We start from the raw sequence: 12,838 nt of genomic DNA on the forward strand, positions 1-12,838 counted from the left end.
AGGCCAACCCACATTTTGGCACCTGAGGCAGGGAGCTCAAATGACGCCCCCATGCCCCCTCGCTTGGGCCAAAACTTTGAAAGATCTCAATTCTCTGGGTCCTAGTGGCACCTTCCCCCCACCCTCCCACAGTCTGGCACCTCAAGAGGCCGCCTCAGTTCGCCTCATGGTAAGGCCAGGCCTGTCAATATGCTTGGGGTCAAAACTGAGGAGAGCCAGATATGCTTTTTGCTGTGCTTTTTGCTATGTACACCTCTTGTTACTTCTCTTTAAATTAGGATCTTCTACAATTGACAGGTAACTGCTTTTGCTGTTATATATATCTTGGATTGTGTTATTTGCACTCCAACTCATCTGATGAAGCTCATGATCTTATATATATTTTGTTAGTCTCTATGGTGCCACAGGACTACTCATTTTTAAAGTTACAGACTAACATGGCTACCCCTCTGAAACTCTTTAAAATTAGCTATTAGGGAGCAAAGTCAAGGAAGAAGTCAGGATGAAGAGTCCCAATAAAAAGTGAAGGAGACAAAATGTATAAACAAATTAGGTTGCACGAAAGACTGCGTCAGGGGTAGATGTTTAGGCTCAGGCTGGAGTCTGAGCTCTGGGACCCTCCCCATTCACAGGCTCCCAGAGCCTGTGCTCCAATGCCTACCCTGTAATTAAACATCCCCTTAATCCAAACTGCCTAAGCCCAAGTCAGGAAGCCCAGGTCAGATGTGGACTTGTAATTGCAATACAGATGTACCTTAGGAGTCCACCAGAGGATTAAAAAGGCTCAGTGAGCCAACAGAGTACAGGGCATGAGCGGAGGAGTAGGGGCAGCTGCAGATGGATATAGGCAAGGATAAAGCTATATAGGGCCTCATGAGGATCATAAGGAGTTGGTATTTGATATGGAAGGATGATAAACGCCAATGCAAGAATCAAGGAGGTGATTATGCATTTGTTTCTCCAAACAATGGCGACTTTCATTATAATGGACCTACAGGGTGCAGTGTGACATATGAAAAGGGAGAAGGTTGCAATAGTCAAGTCAATAAATAATGGTCTTCAATAAAAAGTAATTAAATAATGTCACAATAAAGCCAGAGTGTGAACTTGGTTTCAAGGAAGTTCTAAAGCCAGATTGAGGGTGGAAAGGAAGCAGATCTTACATTACCAAGCTAAACGGAATTATTTCACCTATTGTTTTATTTAATAACTCTATCATTCAGCCAGGATGGATGTTTATCCCCTAATGTCCCACCACAGAGGTTGAAGTCATTCATTCCCCAGACACAAACAAAGAAGATGAGCCCCATACCTTTGCCCCTTCAATCAAAACAGAAAGTACCAAATGAAAAATATAATCCTGGTCAAGTAAAGAGGGCATTTCATGAGAGGCATGAGAGCCCAAAAATAATATTTATGTTTGAAGACAACGCAAGAGGAAAGTGAAACAAAACAGAGCAATAAGATCGTAAAAGGCACCACTCAAAAACACAACCATACAATCCAAAAGCCACCCTAGGATACAATGGACTAGTTAAAAATACAGAAGTCAGCATGGGAGGCTCAATTTCAAATTAACATCAGAGAGGTGTCAAGTGTTGACAGAAGGGGACTGGATGTCAGGACTCCAGGGTTGGCATAATTTCTGTTGGCTATACTTGAAGTATGGCTGCTTCCAATTTCAGAAGATGTCTTCATATACTCTTGGCTAGAGAGAGGGAGTCGGCATTAGAGATGTCTGAGGGAAAAAAAAACGGGTGTAACCAAATATAATGAGAATGGTGAGCAAATCATAGCAGCTGGCATTTTTCTAAATGCTGGAGACTCTCGAGCTCACACTTTTTAAAGATAAGTTTCTAATCATCATGATTATGATAAAAGTTTGAAGGTGTGAAATGATTGGAACTGAATGAGAGATGGATTTCCCATCCCACAAGAACTGTTGTTATTTTGAAGATTTTTCCCTTTCCATGTCAAGAGAAAACTGAGACCTTTCAAAACATTTTGTAACAAAGAGACACTGCCCCCCTATAGCCCAGGGTTTAGGGCACTCAGCTAAGATGCAGAATACATTAAGACTCTGCTCTGCCTAACAGAGACTTGAACTTGGATCTTCCACATCCCTGGTGAGTGTTCTACTCACGAGATTGTAGAGTCAGTCTCTCAATCACACTAGGACTATTTATATAAACTGGAATGAACATCTCCAACTGGAGAATATGAGCTAGGTTTGAGTGCCTGCTCTGAATCATGGAGTGCAGGTTCTAGGGAGGCAAAAAAACAGTTAAAATATAACTGTGTACCTGTTAAAATTCCTAACAGTTACACAATTACACACGCTGCAGTCTCTGCAGTATAAAGCTTATACTGCAGAGCCTGCAGTACAGCTGGCTACCTGGGAGTAGGTCCATCAGCTGGGAGTTGGCTTAGAGTATGAGCCAGTTCCCAGTGTGCATTAGCCCAGGCTGCTAGCCCTGATTCCAGGGAGCCAGATGCCACCCCATGCTGCTGGCTCTGATACAGCACAAGGCATCAGACAGCTCCCCAGAAGTGGGGCTGGCTCCTGGCTTGTACCAGCTCCTGGCTGCTGGCCCTGCTCCTAGGGAGCTGGCTGCCATTCCATGTTGCAGGCTTTGCAGTATAAAACTTATACTGCAGCGCCCGCAGCACAGCCAGCTCCCAAGACATTCTGCTCACCCATTTGCATCGTGCAGGGGAAGGGTGGGACCTCCCCCACACTCACTGTGGGAAGCGGAGTTACATGGCCAGGAGAGCAGAGCAAGCTGGAGCCACATTGCTCCACTTCCCCTGACACTGCTGACAGATGAGTGTGGGGGGAGGGGTGGACCTCTGCTACCAGCACTAGAACCTGTCCTCAGTAGTCCCCCCAGACCACATCAATTAGAGGAAGAGGTAGGGGCAGAGCATGAGCAGGGAAGAGGTAGAGCATGGGTGGAGCAAGGGCAGGACAGAACAGGAGAAAGACAGATGGGGTCCGGGGATGAGGGGGATTGTCTCAGCCCTTCCCCAGGTGGGGGGGTGTTCACGTTGATGGTGGCCCCCCATGTGTTCCCTTGTCAGCCTTAAAGAATCTCTGCAAAATGCCTAAACCAACAATTAGTCTTAGTCTACATCAGGGGTTTATTTCGAAATATCAAGTGGCGCATTCACAATACCAACCCCTTATTTTGAAATAAGGGGCTGGTTATTTTGAAATAATAACTCCTGCTTTCCATGGGGAATAACGCTTATTTTGAAATAATTATTTCAAAATAGTGGTTATGTGGCTGCTCCTCTGCTGCCATTTAGAAATAACAACTCCCCAGCATCATTCATAGTAATTACTCCCAAGTGCTTCCTGGGGCTCTAAGTCATGGTAGTGTGTCCACATTATGGGAGCCTGCCTTGGACTAATTTTGAGGCTTCCCTGTAGTGTGGATGCACTATTTCAAAATGGTTATTTCAAGAGTTATTATTGTGAAATAAATTATTTTGAAATAATTTCCTAGTGTAGACATGCCCTTAGAGTGAAAATTTGCTGTTTATATCCCATTTCTTTAGTATGTTAAGCATAGATTTTTCTGTTCCAGTAGATTTTATGCCATACAAATTCTACAGTATCCTAAATCTTCAGAGATAATACTTTGACTTAGCTAAAGACACATTATGCTCTAGAAACTGTCATTTACAAAACATCATATTTAAAACACAATATTATCTAGCAGAGTGTAATGTTTTGGTGTAGCTTTATTAAAAGCAATGCAAATAATGATCTTCCTAATTCATGGCCTCCTCTATCATAGTGTTGAAAACTGTGTCTCTCAACTTTATATCACACATTATTCTGTGAAAAGGTTCATCAGACCCAGACTCTGTGAAGAAGGAAGTAATTTTATTTACCTCAAGAGTGAGATGTCCAATGATAGCAGCATCATGTAGATGCCAAGCAATATATGTCAAAAGCAGAAAACAACTTTCATAAACTTGAAAAGATTTGGAAAAGTAGCATGACTGGCACTGACACAAAATACAAATTTTTAACACTAGCATTGTTTCTGTCCTCCTATATGGAGCAGAGTCATGGAAATCTATCACAGAAATTGATACGATCAATTTATTCTAAAGTAAATGGCTGGAGATGATCATAATCCATGGGAAAGAGTTTATTGCACCATCAGAAATTCTACTTAGAATAAAGCAACCTAAAGCATCAAACATGGAAAGAGGAAGATTAATCATATTCAGGATACACTGTAAGAGTGCCAACAACACAACTTCCTTGGCAAGTGAAAATACAGACAATGCCTGGGAAAAGAAAAAGAGGACAAGCTAGAGAAATGATCCCCCACTTGTAAAGCCAATGAACCTTAGTTGTCAGCCGGTGGGACTGAGCCTGGGACCTTAGAATCTAAAGCCACGCGCTTCTACCACATGAGCTAAAAGCCAACTGCTGCTGAGCTAATGCCATAGAGTGGACTTCACTCTCCCTAGCCAGTGGCAGTGGTCTCAGTGCCTTGGTTACAATGATATAGAATGTACTAGAAAAAGAAGCCAGATCCATGAATGTGGGATGCAGAGGCCTGAACAAACCAGCACAAGACCAAAAAAAGAAAAGGCAGAAATTAGTGGACCACCAGTGCACCAGAGCGGGAGGTATGATAAGGAAGAGAAGTGTATGCTCATGTATTTCAATACTGGTTTTGATCCACACATAGTGAGAGTTAAATCAGGGGGCTTAATCCTAAAGCCATTACTTAGTTTTTACACAGACCTTACTCAAGCAAAAACAGCCTGCTTTGCTTTGCTCACATAATCCCAATTACTTCAATGAAATTACTGAGAGGAATAAATAAACACAATCTGGCCCAGCCTTCAAGAGAGTTTCCACTTAGCAAGGACTCAGATCTTGGTTCTGTCTACTGCCAATGCAGAGTTGCCAATGCAGAGCCTTGTACGACTAGCAGTGCATGCAAACTGGATCCTGCTTTTTAAGGTGCCATAGCATGGCTACCACAATAACAAGAATTAAGCCAAAGAGAGGCAGATATAGCTAAGAAACTCATAGTATCATGCTGAGGATAGAGTTATGCCCATATCTCTACTCATTCTCCACCCCACAGTAACTCACTTGAGCTCTTGACTGCAATGGCTCGGGATGGAAGACTATTCTGGTGCTTAGCTTTATTTGCACTGCACCTATCCTTAACTGCCACTCCAACTTACTGCCTGTTCTGCATTGACCAAAACCTGCAGGAAACAAGGACTGAATAAGATATTTAAGATTTGGCCTGTATTTTAGCTATGTCTCTGGGCCAGATCCTCAACTGGTATAAACTGATATAGCTCCTGAAGTCAACAGAGCTCTATTGATTTATGCCAGATGGGCAGATGGAACTATATCTTCTCTTGCACTTGAAAAATTATAAATACATATAAAAACCCCATACCTATCTAGACTACCCTTTTCCATGTCACATGAGACTGGGAGTTGACCATAAAATAAGGGTGTTTTCCCCTACTAAAATTTTCAACAAAAAATTGGAAACAAAATATTTTGTTTCAGATTTTCAATCAAAACTGAAAAGCAGGTTTTGTTTTTCAACAAAAATTTAACTGTTTTCTCTAAAGATAGGAAAGTTGTCACTAAAATTTCTATTTAACTAAAAAGCCATTTTTCATCAGAAAAATGGTTGCTCATAAAGTCTTAAAACTAGTCATATCCTATGTAAGACAATTATCTCTCAGGTCATCCTATTGTCTGTTGCCAGTACACTGATTCCAATATAGACTGCACAATGTATGTGATAATCACATGGTATGTATTGCACATACATGAGAACCCATGTGAACAGTTTGTATTCTGAAACTAGTAACAGATAACATGTAGGGCTCCAGCATAACAATGCCAATTGTCCTTTCAGATCCTATGACAGCTGGAACAGACAGAGATCAAAAGGACAATGGTATTGTGCCAACACATATAAGGATTTTAGAGTAGGTACAGGCTTCATTCACTCCACTGATGAACACTAAATCTTTGGGTCACGAAGGTTTTCTTGGTGCTTTGATCTTCACTCTTTTTGTCTTAATTAGTTCAGCCTAGTCATTCTAATGGTGTGATGCAATGATTGTGGAAGAAAGGGGTTCTTTGTTACCAGAGATAATTAGATTTCACTATATATTCCCTATTTGTGGGACTAAAATGAATTAACCCATAAAGTAAATGTGGGTATACATGAATCCAATAGAGAATTTTGAATTTGAAAATTGGAATTACAAGCTAGCCATGCATAACCAAGGTACAAACAAGACAAAAAGTTTGGGGGCTTTTGTCATGTGTAGATGCAATAAATCAAGTGTCTGCTCAGGAGGGGACTTCCCAACATATCTAGAGTTCAATCCACTATGTCCCATTTATTGTTTCTGATTCAGTGACAGAATCAGAATGTAATGTAGCACTGTCTTTGTTGACTCTATCCTTTCCTCAAGGCTAGGCACAGTTTTCCCTCATTGCCTTTCAATGGAAACTCTTGTCTCACTTCTAATAATTAGGGGGAAAATACTTTCCCGCCCTTATTTTGAGCATTGAGAAAGATTTTCTAATTCAATTTCAACTTCTCCTCCACTAGTCTGTTGCACAGCCATAACCTACTTCTAGTTTACAAACACTGATTCCATATTTGGTAAAAATCAGGCTGAACATGGCACATTTCATTTGCTAGAGAGAAGACTGTATGTATGGATCTGTAGCAGACTGGTTGATTCCTGATTTCAATCTCTTCCTCCCAGTTATACACACGTTGTTACTTTAGGTTTTTATCTAGTGTTTTGAGTACCGTCCCCTTTTTATTTAATTTGATTTGATTGATTGATTGATTGATTGATTTAGGTGAGATTATTTGCTCCATGGTCCTAGAGACTGGTGTTGGTGTTGGTTAGCCTTGCAGTTTTACAAGGTTGGATTAGGTTACTAGAAATACTTTAGAAGAGAAAGAGCAAGGACAGGGTAGATCCATTATTCAGTGAAGAGGGAAAAACAATAACAGAACATCTGGAAATGGCAATGGCCCTTAATGACTTATTTGTTTCAATTTTCATCAATAAGATTGATGGTGATTAGTTGCTCAACATAGTGAATGACAGCGAAAATGAGGTTGGTTCAGAAACTAAAATACAGAAAGAACAAACTAAAATTACTTAGAGAAGTTGGATGTCTTCAGCTCAACAGAGCTTGCTGAAATAAAACCTAGAATACCTGACTGAGGGGATATCTGAGCCAATAGCTATTATCTTTGAAAAGTAATGGAATAGTGGAGATATCCACAAGACTGGAAAAGAGGAAATAGAGTGCCCATCTATTAAAAAGAGAAATAAGGACAATCCAGGAAATTACAGACCAGCCAGCTTAACTTCTATACCAGGAAAGATAATGGAGCAAACAATTAAGGAATCAATTTACAGACATCTACAAACCAACCTGATAGTTTTCTTTTAAATATTAACAAGACTTGTGGGTAAAGGGGAAGAGGCAGATGTGGTATATCTAGACTTCAGTAAGGCTTTTGATACAGTCTCACATGAACTTCTCATTAAGAGACAAGGGAAATACATCAAAGAGGGAGCTACTATATGATGGGTGCATAACTGGTTGGATATCCATTCCCAGAGAGTATTTATCAGTGGTTCACAGTCATGTTGGAAGGACACAAGTGGGTTTTTACAGGGATCAGTTCTGGTTTCTGATAATATTTTCATCAATTATTTAGATAGTAGCATAGAAAGGACACATAAAGTTTGTGGAGGATATTAAGATGGGAGAAGTTGTAAGTGGTTGGCAATTTAGTGGAAGAGAGAAAACTGAGAGGGGACATAACAACAGCTTTCAAGTACTTAAAAGCTTATTAAAAGGAAGAGGGAGAAAAAATATTCTCCTTAACCTCTGAAGATAGAAAAAGATGTAATGGGCTTAAATTGCAGCAGGAGAGGTTTAGGTTGGACATTAGGAAAAACTTCCTAACTGTCAAGATGGTTAAGCACTGGAATAAATTGCCTATGGAGGTTGTGGAATCTCCATCATTGGTAATTTTTAAGGGTAGGTTAAACTTAACACCTGTGAAAGATGGTCTAGATGGTGCTTATGTAACCCAGGGTATGTCTACACTACCCCGCTAGTTCGAACTAGCGGGGTAATGTAGGCATACCGCACTTGCAAATGAAGCCCGGGATTTGAATTTCCCGGGCTTCATTTGCATAAGCGGGGAGCCGCCATTTTTAAAACCCCGCTGGTTTGAACCCTGTGCAGCGCGGCTACACGGGGCACGAACTAGGTAGTTCGAACTAGGCTTCCTAGTTCGAACTATCGTTACTCCTCGTGAAATGAGGAGTAACGGTAGTTCGAACTAGGAAGCCTAGTTTGAACTTCCTAGTTCGTGCCCCGTGTAGCCGCGCTGCTCAGGGTTCGAACCAGCGGGGTTTTAAAAATGGCGGCTCCCCGCTTATGCAAATGAAGCCCGGGAAATTCAAATCCCGGGCTTCATTTGCAAGTGCGGTATGCCTACATTACCCTCCTAGTTCGAACTAGGAGGGTAGTGTAGACATACCCCCACACAACTACGCTACATCTACATGGGCCAGTCTTGTGCAAGAACATATACAAATAAGAGTCAGCGATTAATATTGCAGCACCACATTAGGATACTAAATGAGCCACCATTTTTGTGTAAGGGGTTTTTGCGCAAGAGCCATTCTGCCACCTATTTTCAGGCAGAACGCAAAATCCCTCTTGCACAAGAGCCATTCTGCCGCCTATTTTCTTGCTCTTGACTTCTTTGTTTCGATCTTCACCGAGAAGTCCGCAGGAATCCCTAAAATAGTGAATGCTAGTAGGAAAAGGGTAGTTTTAGAAGGTAAAATTAAAAAAAGAACAAGTCAAATATCACCTAGAAAAGTTAGATGCCTGCAAGTCACCAGGGCCTGATGAAATGCATCCTAGAATACTCAAGGAGCTGATAGAGGAGGTATCTGAGCCTCTAGCTATCATCTTTGGAAAATCATGGGAGACAGGAGAGATTCCAGAGGATTGGAAAAGGGCAATATAGTGCCCATCTATAAAAAGGGAAACAAGAACAATTCAGGAAACTACAGACCAGTTAGTTTAACTTCTGTGCCAGGGAAGATAATGGAGCAAGTAATTAAAGAAATCATCTGTAAACACTTGGAAAGTGGCAAGGTGATAGGGAACAACCAGCATGGATTTGTAAAGAACAAATCGTGTCAAACCAATCTAATAGCTTTCTTTGATAGGATAACAAGTCTTGTGGATAAGGGAGAAGCAGTGGATGTGGTATACCTAGACTTTAGTAAGGCGTTTGATACGGTCTCACATGATATTCTTATCAATAAACTAGGTAAATACAACTTAGATGGGGCTACTACAAGATGGGTGCATAACTGGCTGGATAACCGTACTCCGAGAGTAGTTATTAATGGTTCACAATCCTGCTGGAAAGGTATAACAAGTGGGGTTCTGCAGGGGTCTGTTTTGGGATTGGCTCTGTTCAATATCTTCATCAACGATTTAGATATTGGTATAGAAAGTATGCTTATTAAGTTTACAGATGATACCAAACTGGGAGGGGTTGCGACTAATCTGGAGGATAGGGTCATAATTCAAAATGATCTGGACAAATTGGAGAAATGGTCTGAGGTAAATAGGATGAAGTTAAATAAAGACAAATGCAAAGTGCTCCACTTAGGAAGGAACAATCAGTTTCACACATACAGAATGGGAAGCAACAGTCTAGGAAGGAGTATGGCAGAAAGGGATCCAGGGGTTATAGTGGACCACAGGTTGCATATGAGTCAGCAGTGTGATGCTGTTGCAAAGAAAGCGAACATGATTCTAGGATGCATTAACAGGTGTGTTGTGAGCAAGACACAAGAAGTCATTCTTCCGCTCTACTCTGCGCTGGTTAGGCCTCAACTGGAGTATTGTGTTCAGTTCTGGGCACCACATTTCAAGAAAGATGTGGAGAAACTGGAGAGGGTCCAGAGAAGAGCAATGAGAATGATTAAAGGTCTAGAGAACATGACCTATGAGGGAAGACTGAAGGAATTGGGTTTGTTTAGTTTAGAAAAGAGAAGATTGAGGGGGGACATGATATCAGTTTTCAGATATCTACATGGGTGTCATAAGGAGGAGGGAGAAAATGTGTTCATCTTAGCCTCTGAGGACAGAACAAGAAGCAATGGGCTTAAACTGCAGCAAGGGAGGTTTAGGTTGGACATTAGGAAAATGTTTCTAACTGTCAGGGTAGTCAAACACTGGAATAAATTGCCCAGGGAGGTTGTGGAATCTCCATCTCTGGAGATATGTAAGAGTAGGTTAGATAAATGTCTATCAGGGATGGTCTAGACAGTATTTGGTCCTGCCATGAGGGCAGGGGACTGGACTCAATGATCTCTCGAGGTCCCTTCCAGTCCTAGTATTCTATGATTCTATGATTGTGCAAGAAGAAGCAGTGTAGACTGCTCCTTCTTGTGCAAAAGCCCCTTGCACAAAATGATGGCTCATTAAGTATGTAAATGAGGTGCAGCAACATTCATTGCCGTACCTCATTTGCATATGTTCTTGCGCAAGACTGGCCAATGTAGTCGTAGTCGTAGCCCTAGTGTGGTTCACTGTCCCATATAGTAGCACTTAGACCACTTACAGTGAAAAATAAAAACAAAGGAGCTCTACAGCCTAAGCTCAGAGCGAGATGGCTTTTAGCTCCATACACTTAATCCTACTAGGAATGTAGGGGACTGGACTTGATGACCTCTTGAGATTCCTTCCTGTTCTATGATTATGCTTTCATTAAATTGCAGTCTTTTCATCCTTACTGACTCTGTAGTGGAGGGAGCATTTGCAACATTGGTGAAGCCAACATAAAAAAAACCTATTTTTCATATGTTGCAAAGATATATGTACTCTTTCTAAATGCATGTAACAAACCTATAGCAATGCCTGCCCTGTTTGTCATGCCTTTTTGTATTTTCAATTTATTTTAGGGCAACATATGGAATGCATCACGTGATATAAAATAAGAGGAAATAATTCTATGTGAAAATCTCTCAGCAGACAATTATGCCAATTTCCCAAACCTACTTTCTTTGAGTTCTTCTCATACAAAGTACTGAACTAGGCTAATGCACAGCAGAAAGTAAATAAATATTGAAGAACTCAAATTTTATTTTGCCACATATGAAATGGCCCTAGTTAGTGGGAGAGATGGCAAGAGAAGAAAAAGCAAGTTCTTTTTGACAGGGACTTTGGATTAAAAAGAATGAATCCCTTTGCTTGTGTAGATGTACTGGGGTAGTGGTGGATGTGTTTGGGTGACATAATCTCCTTTGCTTTAGTCCTCCCCACCCCCATCCTTCTTTTTCTGTGTGTGCAGTGTGTGCACACATATGCCCCTCTCTCTCCAGGGAAATGACTCACACCTGCTCTTCCCTTGATATTATCATTCCCCATCAGATGCACACAGTCACTATTATGTTAGCTAAACTGTTCTGTGTTAGGTCCCTGCATCACTTACATCTGCTCCTTATCCTGTTGAATTCAAATCTCTATGGAAGGAGGTGGTGGAGAGAGATCTCCCTAGTAAATAAGCACAGAGTCCTGCAATCTAGTAACCTCTGTTTGGCATTTTTTCCTGGTCTTTAGTGTCCTTCAGCCTGGTGGGAAATCTATTTTATCATGGGTCAAGAAATTGCCACCTGAGTATTCCTGTTGTTTGAGAGGTGCTATTTTGTCACGACTCCAGGTAAAACATTCCCCACCAATTAACATCAGGACCTCAAACAGCCTGATGACTTCTAATTTCCAAAGGACTACTTCACTTCTTCTGCATTTACCTTTTCCACCCTTCCTCACACTCTAGTTTAAACATACTTTTTATCCCATGTGAATCTATGCATTGTCCTTCTTTGTAGTGCTTTCCATCCAAGCAGCATTTCCCAAACTGTGGTCCGCGGCCCAGTACTGGTCCTTAGGAAAAAATACCGGGCCTCAGAAACATTTTTGTGAGAGCCCACCTCGCTGTCCATAACCCCCATGATGAACGCCGCACTGAACTCCCAGTGTCAAGGGAGGTAGTGCGGGCTTCCTGCAGGGTCGGGGGGCAGTTCTGCAGCTGTGCACCAGGTCCTGGAAGTACAGGGACTGCTCTCCCCCCCGCCCCAACAGCCACTGTGGTACCTAAAAAGCCGGTCCATCGTGCGCTGGGGACTTTGTTCCCCTGCTGCCTTCCTGCATGCGGGAGAGTGGGTAGGGATCCGGGACAGCACTGGCTCCAGCTGCTCGGGCAGCGCGTGCTGCCATGGGAAGCGGAGGAGCAAGGCGCACGCTGTCCGAACGGTTGGGGCAGGTGCAGTCCGGGACTTCCCCTGTCCCCTCCCCTCACGCGGGAAGGCAGCAGGGGAATAAAGTCCCCAGCACGCCGGCCCCAGCTGCTTGGGCGGCACACACTGCCATGGGGAGCAGAGAAGCGAGGCGCGCGCTGCCTGAGCAGTTGGGACTGGTGCAGTCCAGGACTCCTCCTCCCACTGCACAGGAAGACATCAGGCGTGCAACGGACCAGTGTGTCAGGTACTGCGCTGCTGTTTGGGGGGTGGGGGAGCAGCCCACGCACTTCTTGGGCCTTGGCAGCTACAGGATCCCCAGGTATCGGTCCTTGTCCCCTCCCCCTTCCCAGACCCTCACAAGTACCCTGCCCCAGCACCCACAAGCACCCTGTCCCTTGCCCCAGCACCCGCAAGCACCCTGTCCTCTGCCCCAGCACTCATTGGCACC

General features: G+C 42.7%; 1 long non-coding RNA gene across 1 annotated transcript in view; it reads right to left on the bottom strand.

Moving 5' to 3' along the window:
* Positions 1-810: 810 nt before the first annotated feature.
* Positions 811-12,838, bottom strand: part of LOC102452025 (uncharacterized) — a 67,241-nt gene continuing 55,213 nt past the window's right edge. Inside the window, exon 3 of the long non-coding RNA XR_012897294.1 lies at positions 811-1,738. This is a non-coding gene — a long non-coding RNA (uncharacterized LOC102452025). The remainder of the gene's footprint in view (positions 1,739-12,838) is intronic.

The sequence above is a fragment of the Pelodiscus sinensis genome, chromosome 1 (genome assembly GCF_049634645.1).
Source record: "Pelodiscus sinensis isolate JC-2024 chromosome 1, ASM4963464v1, whole genome shotgun sequence".
In the NCBI taxonomy this organism is placed as follows: Eukaryota; Metazoa; Chordata; order Testudines; family Trionychidae; genus Pelodiscus; species Pelodiscus sinensis.